Source organism: Apteryx rowi, unplaced genomic scaffold (genome assembly GCF_003343035.1).
Source record: "Apteryx rowi isolate R43461 unplaced genomic scaffold, aptRow1 scaffold_34, whole genome shotgun sequence".
Lineage (NCBI taxonomy): Eukaryota > Metazoa > Chordata > Aves > Apterygiformes > Apterygidae > Apteryx > Apteryx rowi.
Window position 1 is genome coordinate 4209142 of NW_020449863.1, and position 14334 is coordinate 4223475.

A 14334-nucleotide genomic window follows, 5' to 3' on the forward strand; every position below is an offset into this window, starting at 1 on the left:
GCAGTATTGTTTGGCTTCATTCTGATTCTTTAAGCATTTTTAATTCCTTTCCCCTCTCCAATTAGAGACTATTTCTCCAGTGATTTGCAAAGGGACCAGAAGAGAAAAAAGTAGGGAAGACTGTGCTGATGCAGTTCTGCAAAAAGACTGCAACAGCACAGTGATGAAGAGCTTTAGCTGGATGCAAAATACACTGTTTGGCAGTTAAGCCCTTTCTCTTTGCATCCTCCTATCCAAAGAACTATTTACATGAAATGTCAGTCACCCTGTGGAATTACATGAGAATTAATTATCTGTCAGGAATGATTTGGCCCTATTAATTATGGGTCTCATGTAAGAGAAAGAATAGGCCTAAAGTGTCATATGATTTTTCTTGGCTAGTGAACTAGGAACTCATTGGTATCAAATATCAATAATGGCTTTGTTGAATACTGATTGATGACCTCTGACAAAAATTATAGGAGAAACTTGTATCATTTTATCTTATTATAGCCTACTAAGACCTTAGTCAAGATCAAGGCCTTATTTTCTTAGGCTGTCATGCAAGGGGTTAAAGCTGATATTTATCAGATTATTGTTTGCAACCAGTCATGAATGAATAAGGCTTTAATGTATGTAGAGTCAGAAATAACTGATGTTAAAATGCAATCACAAATCAAATACAGTATTTCATGGAGACAGTTAAAACATTATGCCTAATTAAGTCCTCATTTAAACTTGTGTGTAATTTTGCTGTTCAGATTTATGTGTAGCTTTCTAGACTCCTCCCTACAGTGAATCATGGTGCCTGTTTGTATGTTGCTATTTGGCAAAGGAAATCTTGAATTTTATGTTTTGCAGATATATAAACATGGGCCATAAGTGGGACATAAACAAGGGCCTAAGAATTTTTCTGGGCTATTCGAAAGCTGAGAAAATGACTTCATTGAGAAGGATTTAAATGAAGGGGTATCATAGTGTACTTGTAAAATCTGCTCCAGGTATTTTCTTGTCCTTGCCCTTTCTCTCTCCCTTCTCCCATTGTTCAGCACCTTTCTTGAATGGCTGCAAAGCACAGCACTGGCACAGCAAATCTACTGGGATAGCATCCTTTCCAAGGCAAATAGCCTCTTGGCTGCAAGGGAAAGTCGTACTTAACATAGGAACAGAACAGAGAACACCGCCACATGTGTGAATTTCCTGCTTACTGAACTTGAATTTCTGACCACAACATCAATATATGAATAAGATGAAAGTGTGGCCTGATTTTCTTTTTTCTTTTGGAGGGAAAGTAAGTGATGAAAGTCATAACAGAAATTGGAGGAAGGTTCACTTTTTTCCCCTTTTGAAAATTATAAATGACATCTAGCCAGCATCTTTCTGTGTGGCAAAAGAGTTTAGGAGGTTGATTGAGCTAAATCTGAAGACACCTCACTGTAACTAGCTGTTACAGAACTGTACATGTGCTGAATACGCCATGTAAGAATATCACGCCTACAGTGGAGATCTTAGTAGGATCTTAGCATTTGTTGCATTGTCTCATTAGATTCATTGCTGCGTGAGTCTAAAAAACATCTATGTCGGGGTGAGAAGAGATGATGCAAAGGAGTCTCACAAGAAGAAGGAGTCTCACAGGAAGTCTGTAGAAGAAGGGGAATACAAACCACACATTCAGTAGGATAAATCCAACAGAAAATTATTTCCCTGAATTAATCCACTATTGCAGAACTATTTTCTCTGAGATAAAATTAGCGCAAACTTAATTTTTGTTCAGATATTTTACTACTGTAATAATGCACCCACTGCTGGGTAATAGTAAACCAGTAACAGAATTTGCTTTTGAGAAACAGTGCTGTGGTAGGAGCAGTTAACATTATAAATGAGATGATTCCCAGTTTCCAGGCCGTGAAGTCGGTCTGTAGTTCAGTGAAACACACTGACACATTCATCCTTCTCACAATGCCCTGGAAGCTGGGCATTTAAAATTGAAATAAATGGCAAGAGAAGCATAAAGCGAACTCCCTACAACAGGCATTTGTGGACTTTGTGGTCTTTTACTTTCGAAAAATCATTTCACCTACTGCTTGGCTGGCAAGTTTAAGAACTGCAGTTAAATGAAACTGCCAAATCACAAGCCAGTAATTTGGAAATAGAAGAGAAAGAAAATTCTAAAGGAAATTCAGATGATACAAATACTTATTTAGTATCAATTTAGTACATCAGTCTAGCGGGATAGCATACAGTGGGAAATGCAATGAGGGATACCCACAAGGACACTTAACTGAAAAAAGATCCTTCTTTGTTCTGTGTATTTATCTTAAAAGTATTTCTGTTGATTTTTTTGTCATCTCTCCAGTCCAGGTTTTGCTTTTCTTGTAATTTCTATGGAACAGATAAAATGAAAATGTGAATTTTCACATATTTTCGAGACACAAGCCATTTTTACATGCAGATTGGGTAAAATCAAGACCATTTATTCAGATATAGACATGTCAACATAGAAGTGCAAAACCAAAAGAAACCAACAAATGGGAAAAGCCTTTGAGAGGTTTTACTGCAAGCTTTTTCCACAGCTCTGCCGGAGGTCAGTGGCCTGATGGCAGATCTTTCCCTTTATTTACAGAAGTAAACAAGAGTCTTATCCCAGTGGATGCAGAAGGATGGAGTGCCATCTCCACCTACCATACACCACACCTCCCTATTCATTCCTCTAGAAAGCCTTGTCTGGATGGGATGGGCAAGTAAAGAGCTCTAGAACACCTGCTGTAATCCACAAACTCATTTCCCAAATATGCTTAACAAACTATATTAACTCGCCATATCCTTCCCATCAATATATTTCCTTCCTTCAGGGGATAGGTCAGCAATCCACTGCAGCACAAAAAATCTTCTGAATATTATTTTCAGAAGGACAGAAAGAAATGGGGAGGCTATAAAAAAAGTGCAGAAATACAGAGCCTTCCCATATATTTCCTCCTTTCACAGGTAAAAATGGGTACACACACAGACCTTCTTCCCAAAGCAGGATTATAGTTTTTAATTGTGAGGGCTGGGTGAAAGAGCAACACTACCTAGTAATTTTGATAATTGTGTATCACACATGCAGTATTGATGGAAAAGTGTATAATGGAAATAATATTTAGTTCCACAAATTCTAGCAAAAGTGTTATTACCTCTTTATTTCATAATGATTTGTTACATATATGTGATCATCACATACCAGGGCCTTATGAGGATAGCTCCAGATATTTTTCACAGTCACAGTCCCTTTATCTTTCCTGATCTGGATGATGGGACCGAATGCACCCTCAGCAAGTTTGCAGATAACACAAAACTGAGAGGAGCAGATGATACACCAGATGGTTTTGCTGCCATTCAGAGGGACCTGGACAGGCTGGAGAAATGGGCAGAGAGGAACCTCATAAGGTTCAACAAAGTGAAGTACCAAGTACTGCACCTGGGGAGGAATAACCCCATGTGCCAGTATGGGCTGGGGGCCAATCAGCTGGAGAGCAGCTTTGCACAGAAGGTCCTAGGGGTCCTGGTGGACACCAAGTTGAACATGAGCCAGCAGTGTACCCTTGCAGCAAAGAGGGCCAGTGGTATCCTGGGCTGCATTAGGCAGAGCACTGGCAGCAGGTTGAGGGAGATGATCCTTTGCCTTTGCTCACACCTGGAGTGCTCATCCTGTTCTGGACTCCCCAGTACAAGAAAGACGTGGATTTAGTAGAGTGAGTCCAGCAAAGGGTCGCAGAGATGACTAAGGCATTAGAGCATCTCACATGTAAGGAGAGGCTGAGAGAAGTGGGACTGTTCAGCCTGGAGAAAAGAAAGCTTGGGGGATCTTATCAATGTGTATAAATATCTGATGGGTGGGTGTCAAGAGGATGGGGCCAGACTCTTTTCAGTGGTATCCACTGACAGGACAAGAGGCAACAGGCACAAACTGAAACACAGGAAATTCCACCTGAAAACATTCCTTTCTGTGAGGGTGGTTGAACACTGGAACAGGTTGCTCAGAGAGGTTGTGGTGTTTCCATCCTTGGGGATTTTCAAAATCTGACTGGACACGGTCCTGGGCAACCTGCTCTAGCTGACCCTGCTTGAGCAGGGGGGTTGGACTAGAGGTGCCTTCCAACCCCACCTATTCTATGATTCTGTGATTTTGTGATTCTATGACAGTTTTCCAGAGTAATGATTAAAAAAAAGAAAAAATATTTATTAGTAAATTCAGAAAACACGGAAAATGTCTCTCCCTGAAAAACGCATCCACTTCTAACAAGCATTATAGTGTTTACCTCTTTCACTTAAGTTTCTGTTTCACATTGTTAAGGTAATGCTGATCTGAAAAGGTAACTTCAAATACTAGAATGACTGACAAAAAAAGCATAAAAGTCAATGAATATAGAAGGCAGACCCTCACTTTCATAAACTATYGTATTTCAGTGACTACAAAAGACTTTTAATTCCCAAGAATCTGCATCAAGGTGTATGGCAAAAAGAATATAAGACAGAAGGAGGAAGCCAAATAAACAAAGGTATGTACGGATTCCCTCGGTACAGTTCAGTATTTATGTTTCCATTTATTAAAAAATATATGTTGTTCATATTTTTCAAGCAAATTATACTTCAAAAGGCTATATGCAGAAGTATTGTTCTTCAGTACTTTTTCAGGAATTGATTCAAGGAGGCTTATGAACAGCTGTTTCCTATTTCTTTGTTATTTTTCATGAATATTCAGATGATAACCATTTACTTAACATCAAATCAGGAGTGAACATAATTACACACTGTATCATATACAGACTAACTACACACCCAAATGCAACTCTGACCAGTGATAAGATACAAAAAAAGTCACAGCAAGGTATTACTGCAGTAAGATGGCATTTACCTCGCCACAACTTTTTCTCCTTTATTCAAAGACACCGTTTTTTGAAATTAAAGTCACACTACTGTATCAGGATCTCAGTCTGCAATCACTCCGAGCCTATCTGCAGCTACATTCAAGGAGGTGTTCAGTTCTTCCTTTCCCTGTAATATTTCCTTGGAAGGAAAGGTGTCTTCTCTCCTTCTCCCTGCCTGCTTCACTCTTCTTCCTTAGACAGTCTTATGACCTGTTCAGAGCTTTCTAAAGGAGCAAAATGCACTTGATCCAGGTAAACTGCAAAAAATAAATGTGCTTGGATCTTGTAAATTAGGTGACATGAATTTGTATATTTATTTTCACCTACAGGGCCCAGAGGAATTGTACATGGCTGTAGGATCACACGCTGGATATATTTGTACTAGCGTAATACTGATATTTACAGAAGCATTGAAGTTCACAGTTGTCTGTCCTTTCATAGATAATCAATAAATCATACACCAGCTCTGGTGATTATGCATGTCAAGTAACAAGTCATCAACATCTAGGCTATTAAATGTTGTACACTATTTTTGTGTTGCTACAAGAGCTGTAAATTTGTTCTTACTAAAAGAAGGGAATAGAGTTTAAAAAAAAAAGCTCTTACCAACCATTACTTGCTGCCCTCTGTGGCTTTGGTCAGGAAATGCAGAAATGTTTATGAAACAGAGTGCCCCCCCGGGAAAAAATCTGCATGACCTCTAAACCATTCTAGTTGTCACCAGCTGGCAGATCTGAAAAATTAAATCCACTTTTGACATTTGCTGATCTTTATCTACCAGATGGTTTATGGCACTTCCAAACCAATGTGGTAGGGAAGATATGGATGGATAGAAAGCAAAACAGATAGCAACTGTAAGCAACTTCTTTTGTAATTCTGACCATTTGCCCACTTCATAAATCAATCAATCTCAGTTCCAATCTATAGCTAAAATTCTACTGAAAATCAGGCTGGGATAAGTGGATCCTGTTCTGCATCCCAGATGAAAACAAAGATTACAGAAAATACACAGTATTCTGTGGGACTCTGGAATCATCTCTTTACCTCCATTGCCTCCCTTGTGACACAAAGATATTTATGGTCTAAATTAGTGTTAATGTTTTGCAAGGCTTAATTCATATTGCTAAGTGGCTATGTGGCTATGTGATAAACAGCTAGAACTGCAAAACATTATTACAGTTCTCTTTCCCAGACTATAATTTTCTGCAGCAATAGAAATGCATTAGTGCTGGCTTTGACTTTTCTGCCAAATAGGGCATGTTTTAATGCATTTCTGAATCTTCTGTACCTTGTTCTTCTGGGGTAGTTCACTGACTTATTTCCAACTAATAAAACATGGGCAAATGCTGATGATCTGAAATCTAGGAGCTTCCCTGAAGATGGCACTACCGAACTGCTTCACATACCTCTGAACCCTTATGTAATCTTGTTTATACAGCATCAGGGTCATTTTAAAGCTAGGATCACACGATGCTAATTTGGCCAATGATTTTCATTTTCATTTTGGCAAAACGCCTTCTTTATGTCTAGGCACAGACATCTAAAGGCAACATTTTTGTGCAGGCTTTGCCAATAGAGTCCTGTAGTCAGGGAACACTTGTTAAAAAATAGCCAGGATTATACTTTTGGATTTCCCTTAAAAACTACAGATCCTTCTCAAATCTGCTGCACAGATGTATGTACATCAGATTTACAGGCCTGTTTTCATGTTGCCTGAAACTCAGGATCTTTGCTGTAAAATGTGAATTGATAAGGATGATACAAGGAGAGGGGGAGAATGGGAAGAATTTATTTTTCCAGTATCTGTGAACAGAGAGAGCCCCTTCATGCAGCTATCTCTGTTCTTAAGTAAGAAAACTCTTGCCTGCACACCATCCTACCAGAGCTTTGCAAGATGCTGTGTAGAAATCAGAGGTCATATAGTATCTAGAGGTGAAAGGTTTAGAGTGACATTCATTATTTCTTCTCTCATCCCTAACTCTGCAGGAACTATACCCCAAACCTCTCACATGCTGCCCTGGCCCAGCACTGGAAAGAATCTGGTTATACTTCATGCAAGTGTTATAGGATATTTAATGAAATTATCCTYATTGTGGAAATTAAAAACCATGCTATGCTATGCTGAAACTGTGCTATGTCTTGAGTAACTGGTTCGTCGTAGCAAAACCTCATCTGTGTACCTATGGATAATGGGAGAGGACCTGAACAACACAGAACTAAGGAAAAGTTTTTACACTGTGAAAGAAGGGTAGCATCATAAGCACAAACTCTGCTCAAAATATCTAAGCGTTTAAAGCTTTTAAATATCTCCTCCATGTTTTAAGGGTAGTTGAAATCCTAGATTTTTACATTTATGAAGGCTGCTTAGATTTTTTTTTTTGAAGCTGGAGCAATCCGCAAGAAATGAATAAACTTTCCTGAGGCCTCCCCACTATGGGGCACTGACACAATTCAGTCTATGCTTAGCATGAATTTCTTTCCTTCTGTATCAGACTTCTGGGATCAGGCCATGTAGGACCAAAAGCTGGCCTGCTTTTTTCTTGCAATTCTGTTAGCTGATTTGATAAGATATATCACTTCAAAAATGTTGCCTTCTCACAGCAAAGTTGCAGTTACACAGATCTCAAATTACCATGAAAGAAGCTTCACGACAGTATCTGATGTTGCAACAAGAGATGGTCATAGTTGTTCACTGCAGGTGAAGAGGGGTCAGTTTTGCCTAGCATACCCTGAGCTGAAATGGCTTAATTGAGTAAAGGTTCTTTAGACAACCCTGCATAAATGTGCGGATGGTGTCATGCTGAAAAAAAAAGAGCTCTGAAACACAAGCTCTGAAATAGCAGTTGAAGGAGAAATTTGAAGATGGCATGTGGGACCTGTCCCTTGAACAACCATACCCAGGGGAATCCATGTGCTGCCTAGGGTGCTGATGTGTTGGGTGCTGTGCTCAGAATTACTGATTATTGCTTCTGTTCTCCAAATTAATATTGTATTCTTCTCTCTCCTTTGGCAAAAAGTTGTGTTTTCAAAACCTGATTGAGTACTTGGGAACAGGTGGGTATTGTCCACTACATGTTCAAAAGAAATGTTGATTGGTATATCCAAGCCAGCTTTTAGAGGAGGAGAGCATGTTGAGCTACATCTGTTTTATAACAAAACCCTGTACCACCATCGCGATGTTAAAAATACACATAGTAATTCCTGGTCTTTAGGTAAAAGATGTTACTTGAAGAAATCCTTTTGTCTTCTTCCTTGTGTGGAAAAAATCAGTATTTCTGTGCAATGGTGGTAAGAACCACTGTGGTTAAAAGGTCTAGCTGAAGCCAATAAAAGCTTGCAGTTTATTCAACAGAGCCAGCGGTTCAGTCCTGAACTCTTGGAAGCTGCTGTGATGACAAAAACAAAGCAAAGCAAAATCATGGTGTCTTGCTACTCACTGAATGTAGTGAGCAGGCTTAAAATAAACAGTACTCTGTTGCTTACTGGGCCCTAGTCCTGAAAGCACATATGCATGCTGCACTTCACAACAACAGACTTTCTAACTGATTTATATAGCACAACTCTGTGGAATTATTTTCAGGATTAAGACCCTAAACCTATTGTGGATACACTGCAAGACCTAGTTTGCCGATTACCTGCTCCTTGGTGCAAGTAAGAGTGGAGAATATGTCCCATTATTATTGATTGCTTACACTATGGGTGTGCTCACAATGTCCTAAATGCTGGTCTGAGAAGGCACAGCCCCTCCAACCTTGTGTTAATAGTCTAAAAAGATATGAAACAGGAGCTGAAGGGTGAGGAAGGAGAGCAGATTAAATATGAAAAGAAAGCCAGACACATTTCCAGTCTTATAACACCTGCTGTGCTTTTGCTCTGGCAAACTAGGAAAGTTAGTGCAGGATGTTTCTGGCTCTATGAATGAATAATTATATCAAGGTATGCAAAAGAGACTCAGAACTGTATGAATGAATAATTATATCAAGGTATACAAAAAGAGACTCAGAACCTCACCTAAAAATGACTGTTTGAAGGCATCATTCCTATGTTGGGAGGGATAACAGAATTTTCACTCCCACTGATCTCTCATTATACCTGTCTGCTTTTTCAGGTTTTCTATCCTTCCATCTTCCCACTCCTCAAAATTGATTTTATGGGTATGATTTTATAGGTTACTGATTGGTTCCTCTACTATCCACTTATTTAGTAAATGTTATCTAAAATTATTCCCAGATTTAAGAAGATCAAGAAATAGAAAAACAGAGAAAAGAATCAAGTCCAAGTAAATCTTTGTATCTCAGTCAATTTTAGCTCTGCCAGTGGTACAGCCTCTAAAAATGACCCACTTCTCAATGCATTGAGCAGTTCTTCAGTTCTTTTTGCTTAGAATACAACAGATGCCAGTGAAAGATGCAAGAAAGTGCACTTCTAATTGCTAAATCTATCCTATCTGTGCATGTATGGAATGTCTCTACTTTCATATTCTACAGCAATGGAACATGAAGTAATATAGAAGGAATTTCCAGTGAATGGATGGGCTCACAAGAATGGATGTGGGCATCTAATAGATGTGTGGTATGCCAGTTTGATTCTGATGAGAAAGCAATATTCACATGTACAAGCAGAAGTGAGAAAGGAACCACTAAGCTAGGCTTTCACAGAGATGCAGCTCCAGTGCTACATGGAATCCAGTCAATGCAAGCCTGCTTACAGAAAGTCTGGCATCAAAACACAACAGCTGAAGTGTAGCAGATGGCTAGATCTGAAGGAGATGTAAACAGAGGCTGAATAACTAAGCATTGCATTCTGCAGATGTCAAAGTTTCCAGGCTGTAAAAAGTTTAGTCTAAGAGCTCTTCTGAAAGCTCTTTTTGTTTTTAGCTACCTAAGCCCCTAAGTCTACCCACACTCCATGTGATATCTGAATTGTCTGGGTTCCCAGCATGCGGCTGATGAGGAGCTGCCCCTGGAAAACCCTGGAATGCAGAGTAATATCATTTCCTTGCTCCTGCCACGTGGATCCTGTCAGTACTGCCTACTTTAAGGATTTCACTCTCAGTAGTGAGGAGAGATCATAAAGGTGAGGAGAACAATGATATTTATGGTTAAACATTAAAGAGTCCCAAGGATGGAGTGGTTAATTCCAATTTCCAACAGATCAGAGAAGTAAAAGAAATCTTATACTTAGCTCCCTTCTTCTTCCTCCTCCTCCCACATTCCCAGCTTGTTCATAGAGGCTGTGTGTAAGGAAGATCTGTACCTAGAGAGTTGCAGAATATCAGAAAAGAAGGCTGAGTGCAGGAGTCAATTGTCCACGAGGCAGAGAGATTTCTGTGTGGTCCTCCAAAGAAATAAATTGACTTGAAAGCCATATGAGTCAACCCTGATCCATTCCATGCATTTTGTGCTGCCTACTTCTTTTGTCATCTTCTCCCACTTGTGACTTGCACTTCTTTTCATATCACACTTCTACTTAGAACAGGCCACTACTTTGCAGATTATAAGCACCATTCATCTCTTTCAGTCATCCCTTAAAACACTCTGCCATTGAAAAGAAAAATTTTAAGATCTCTTCACCAACAATACCTGGCCTGTGCATCACATTCTGTAAGCAAGATAGTGAGTTGTTCATTCTCAACATGCTCTGGAAAGGGCATGTGCCTGCTTGGTGCTGTATACACAATAGTATCTTCCAAAGTCAGGTAATTCAAACTCTTAGGGCAGGTGTTTTGATTAGTATTCAAGGAAAGGACAGCAAATGGCAGTGCAGAGGGAAACAACAGCTCACATGTTGAGCCACTACCTAGAAACAGTGATACAAAAAAAGATCTATAGGGAGAATGTTGCTTACCAGCTTAGAAGTACTGGAAAATCAGGTTCAATGTAAAAAATATTTTGAGAAAATCAACTCATATTTATAAGATTCTTTTTTAGTCCCTTGCTCTCATTTTAGTTAATTGTAATTGGGCTTAATGGCTGGCTGTACCAGAGAGGAATTTTTGCCTGATTTCCATCTTGCTTTGCAAGAATTCCAACTTTATGCCCTCTCAAATTTGGGCTGCTGGGCTGCTTTGCCCAGCTTACTCAGCCTAAAGGACCTGTCTCCAATTATCAGCAATACTGTGCTATGCCTTCTACACCTGAGTCTCTGAGAGGTTGTCAAATAACACCAAACCCTTGTCTCTCCAGTTCCTGCTCAGCAGGAATCCTTTCCACCTCTGGAATAAGGATTTTAAAGTTTTTCTTGGGACTCTTTTGCCCCTTGCCATTGCATAAAGACGAAGTATCATACATTTTCTTCAAGTATATTGAAGTTACAATCAGGATGCCCCCTGAACCCTACTAAATAAAGGATAATTTTGATAGTGACTTCAGCTGGTATAGATGGTCTCAATCCATACTATAAGGGTATTTATGGTACTGAAAGAGCCTTGCTGAAAGAACAAAAAATAACCGTGCTTCAGCTAGCACTCAGCTTGCAATATTAATTAGAGTGATTAGTTCTGCTTTGGCAGTAAAGGTTTAGCTAATCATTCAACCTGTGATGGAATGGCATGGCAGGATGTCACCATGAATGACATTGGCCAGTTAGAGGACTCTGCTGGTGAAATTATTATTAAAGCTGAAAATTCAGCTCTTACACATGGAAAACACTATGTTGTAGGTTGGGCTACAGACAGCACAGGAAATGAAAGGCTACATCCCCAAAAGTTTAATTTTCTGACAAAGCTGCAATAGTGTATGCATACGTGGGTTCCTGTCAACTATGGGTTTGAATTCAGCTCCAAATGTAACCATTGCAAGGCTTAGAAGTCTTTCTTCCAGCTGTCTGACCATTTTTAAATGCTAGAGGGGGGTCAGGAGTAAAACTCCAATCCAAACTGAAGTTAACCCTTTCTGTTAAAATATGGGTGTTCAAAATGAAGTTCAAGTTCACATTCATCTCTAGCTGAATGCTCTACCTCTTCTTCTTGAAAGGAGGGGGACTAATGTATTATGCAATTAAAGAACAGAAAGAAGCCGATGCCTGTGATTATCATTGAAGTTCTGGTTTTTTTCAGGTAACATGCTTGAGGTTTCTGGCTGTGGACAAACCAAATACTTTATTCTATTTCATGTCTCTTTCATCATACATATCACTTCAGTGAGACTATCTTACTACCCAGAAAGCCCAGATGCTACACTGATGGACACCAGCAGATTTGGTAGATTGGCTTCTCAGACACCTCTGAGCTTAGTTTTTGTTATTTTGTATTCACTAACTCCTTGCTTCTCTAGCTACACATCGCAGTGCATGGCTTTCATCACAAGCTTTCTGAGGCTTCTGGCTATAAATAAACACTTCAGTCTTTTGCTGCAAATTGAGTCTTTCACAATTCCAAGGCAATCATTTAGGACTTGCACTCTATGGGGTGCCTCACGCTCTCAGCTGAGGCCTAAAGCATGAGAGATGTTGTGCCCGAACTCTAAAAATGTGAACTCAATTTTGTCAGAGTTTGCCCAAGTAGTCACTGGCCAAAATCCCCCTTCCTTCTGCTGTTATGGGGTTGGTTCAGCACCAGCTGATTGCTGTCCTTTTCCTTAGAGGGCAATATTTCAGAGAGTGCTTCCTATGTGTGTGTATGTCCATATATATCTATATGTACGTGTATAAATATATCTGTTAGAACTTGTTTGGATTCTCTTGGGGTAAATACTGCTAACATTATTTCATAAGCTTGAAGAGTGACTATTTGCCATATGCAAAAAAAATGTTATGACATTGTTTAACAAAGCAAGTAAGAATTTCCATACTGGCCCAAACAAATGCAGGATCCAACCCTGGCCACTATCAGATGCTTCACAGAAAAATGTAAGGGATGTGACAGTATGTATTTCTGGAATAAACTAGGCAATTATAAAAAATAAAACAAACTTAGCTGCCACAGTTACTAAGTGAATGTTATCCATGCGTTATAAGAATAAAAAGTATGCGTGGAATCAGCCGTTACATGGAAACCCTAAGTGATGTATAGAGTTTGAGGAGGTAGCCATAGTCTTCAGCTCTTTCTAAACTTTCTGCTTCTGATACAGATGTATTACTAGCAACTTCAGTACAGCAACAGGCACTTCACCTGCCTGTCACTAAGAGAATTGCATAGAGTTTGTCTCTGCATGAAGTTCAATTCATGATATAAATAACTATTTACAACCTAAGCTTTTATATATAGGTCTTATAAATCTCGATCTGTTATTCACTTACCTGATTCTGTTTGTGGTTTCTCAAACACACTAGTTACAGCTTTTGTTTTCAGTTTCTGAAAATCTGCAACAGGGATGTTTCTATAAACAAACAATCAGATAGCAACATGTGCAATGTATGATCAATTCTAAAACATCTGTGGGTTTATCCACTGTTAGACAGGTATGTTTTAATATCCCTTAAAGGCAAATGAGTGATGAAATGTGGCTTATGTCAGAAGATGGGGTTTCTTCCTGGAGGCTCAGAAATGCCCTACAATCTTGTCTTATTCCCACTGTCTCACGTTTGTGTGACTTCCTGCGAGCTTACAGCTTCACACGAAGATGTGGGTCATGTCTTCCAAGCTTCAGTCTCTCATGTTGCTAGTCAGCACAACTCATGCTGACTTGTCACTGGGCCTGCCTGTCACCCACATGTGAATTGGTGTGTATCTGCCTGGTATCAGCCCTTAATTGCTAACCTACCTTATTTTACACTGCTTACACAGTTCATCATAGCACAATCACACCATCAGCTAGTCAGAAAGTCAATTCAAAGATGAAGTGCAAAATCAGTAAAAGAGGATGATGAAGCGTGAATGTAAGCCTGCTTCTTTGAGTTCTCCACTTTTCCAAATTTCCTGCCCCTTTAGTGAGAGAATGAGAAAGAAAATATGCCAAACAGATCTTTGATTTTTGTTAGAGCTGAAATCACTCTCCTACTGAGTATTTCAGGGCATATGCTGTGAAGAAATAATGCTGCCACAGCTATTGTGTTTTCAGTTATATAATTCTCAGTTTTATGATTTCATAGTGTTTCTCCTTTGGCTAGTAGAGGAGAAAACAAACCAGTGTTCCAGTCAGCAAGTTTCTCCTGGACCTAGATACCCAGACATTCATTGTTGCTGAATATAAATTGTGTTAGAAAAAGCATCTCTAAACTATTTAGAATTAACATTTTTGAATGAATAACTATGAATAACTTGTTTTTACTGAAGAAGTAAAAATGCCAAAACCTATGTGTCTAATTTAAAGAACAAAAACACACAAAGCCTGCAAAGCGTCTTTGTATTTTAATGTTTGGAGGCAATTCTGAGATGAGAATCTGAATTTAATCATGTGACTGAAGAGTTACATCAGTCTACATGATCCCAGCACTAACTTGACTAGCAGACAGATGAAGTTGCAGGTACAGATCGAGAGTCACAAGAAAGAAGACTTGTTTGTCTTAA

At 39.2% G+C, this 14334-nt stretch overlaps 1 long non-coding RNA gene across 2 annotated transcripts in view; it reads left to right on the forward strand.

Annotated features, from left to right (window-relative positions):
* Positions 1-7118, forward strand: part of LOC112969257 — a 44625-nt gene extending 37507 nt beyond the window's left edge. Inside the window, exons 6-7 of one of the 2 annotated variants that reach the window (XR_003254655.1) lie at positions 4426-4517; positions 6873-7118. This is a non-coding gene — a long non-coding RNA (uncharacterized LOC112969257). Of the gene's footprint in view, positions 1-4425; positions 4518-5215; positions 5397-6872 lie in introns of those variants that run through there. The other variant, XR_003254654.1, reaches the window with a different exon arrangement.
* Positions 7119-14334: the final 7216 nt, after the last annotated feature.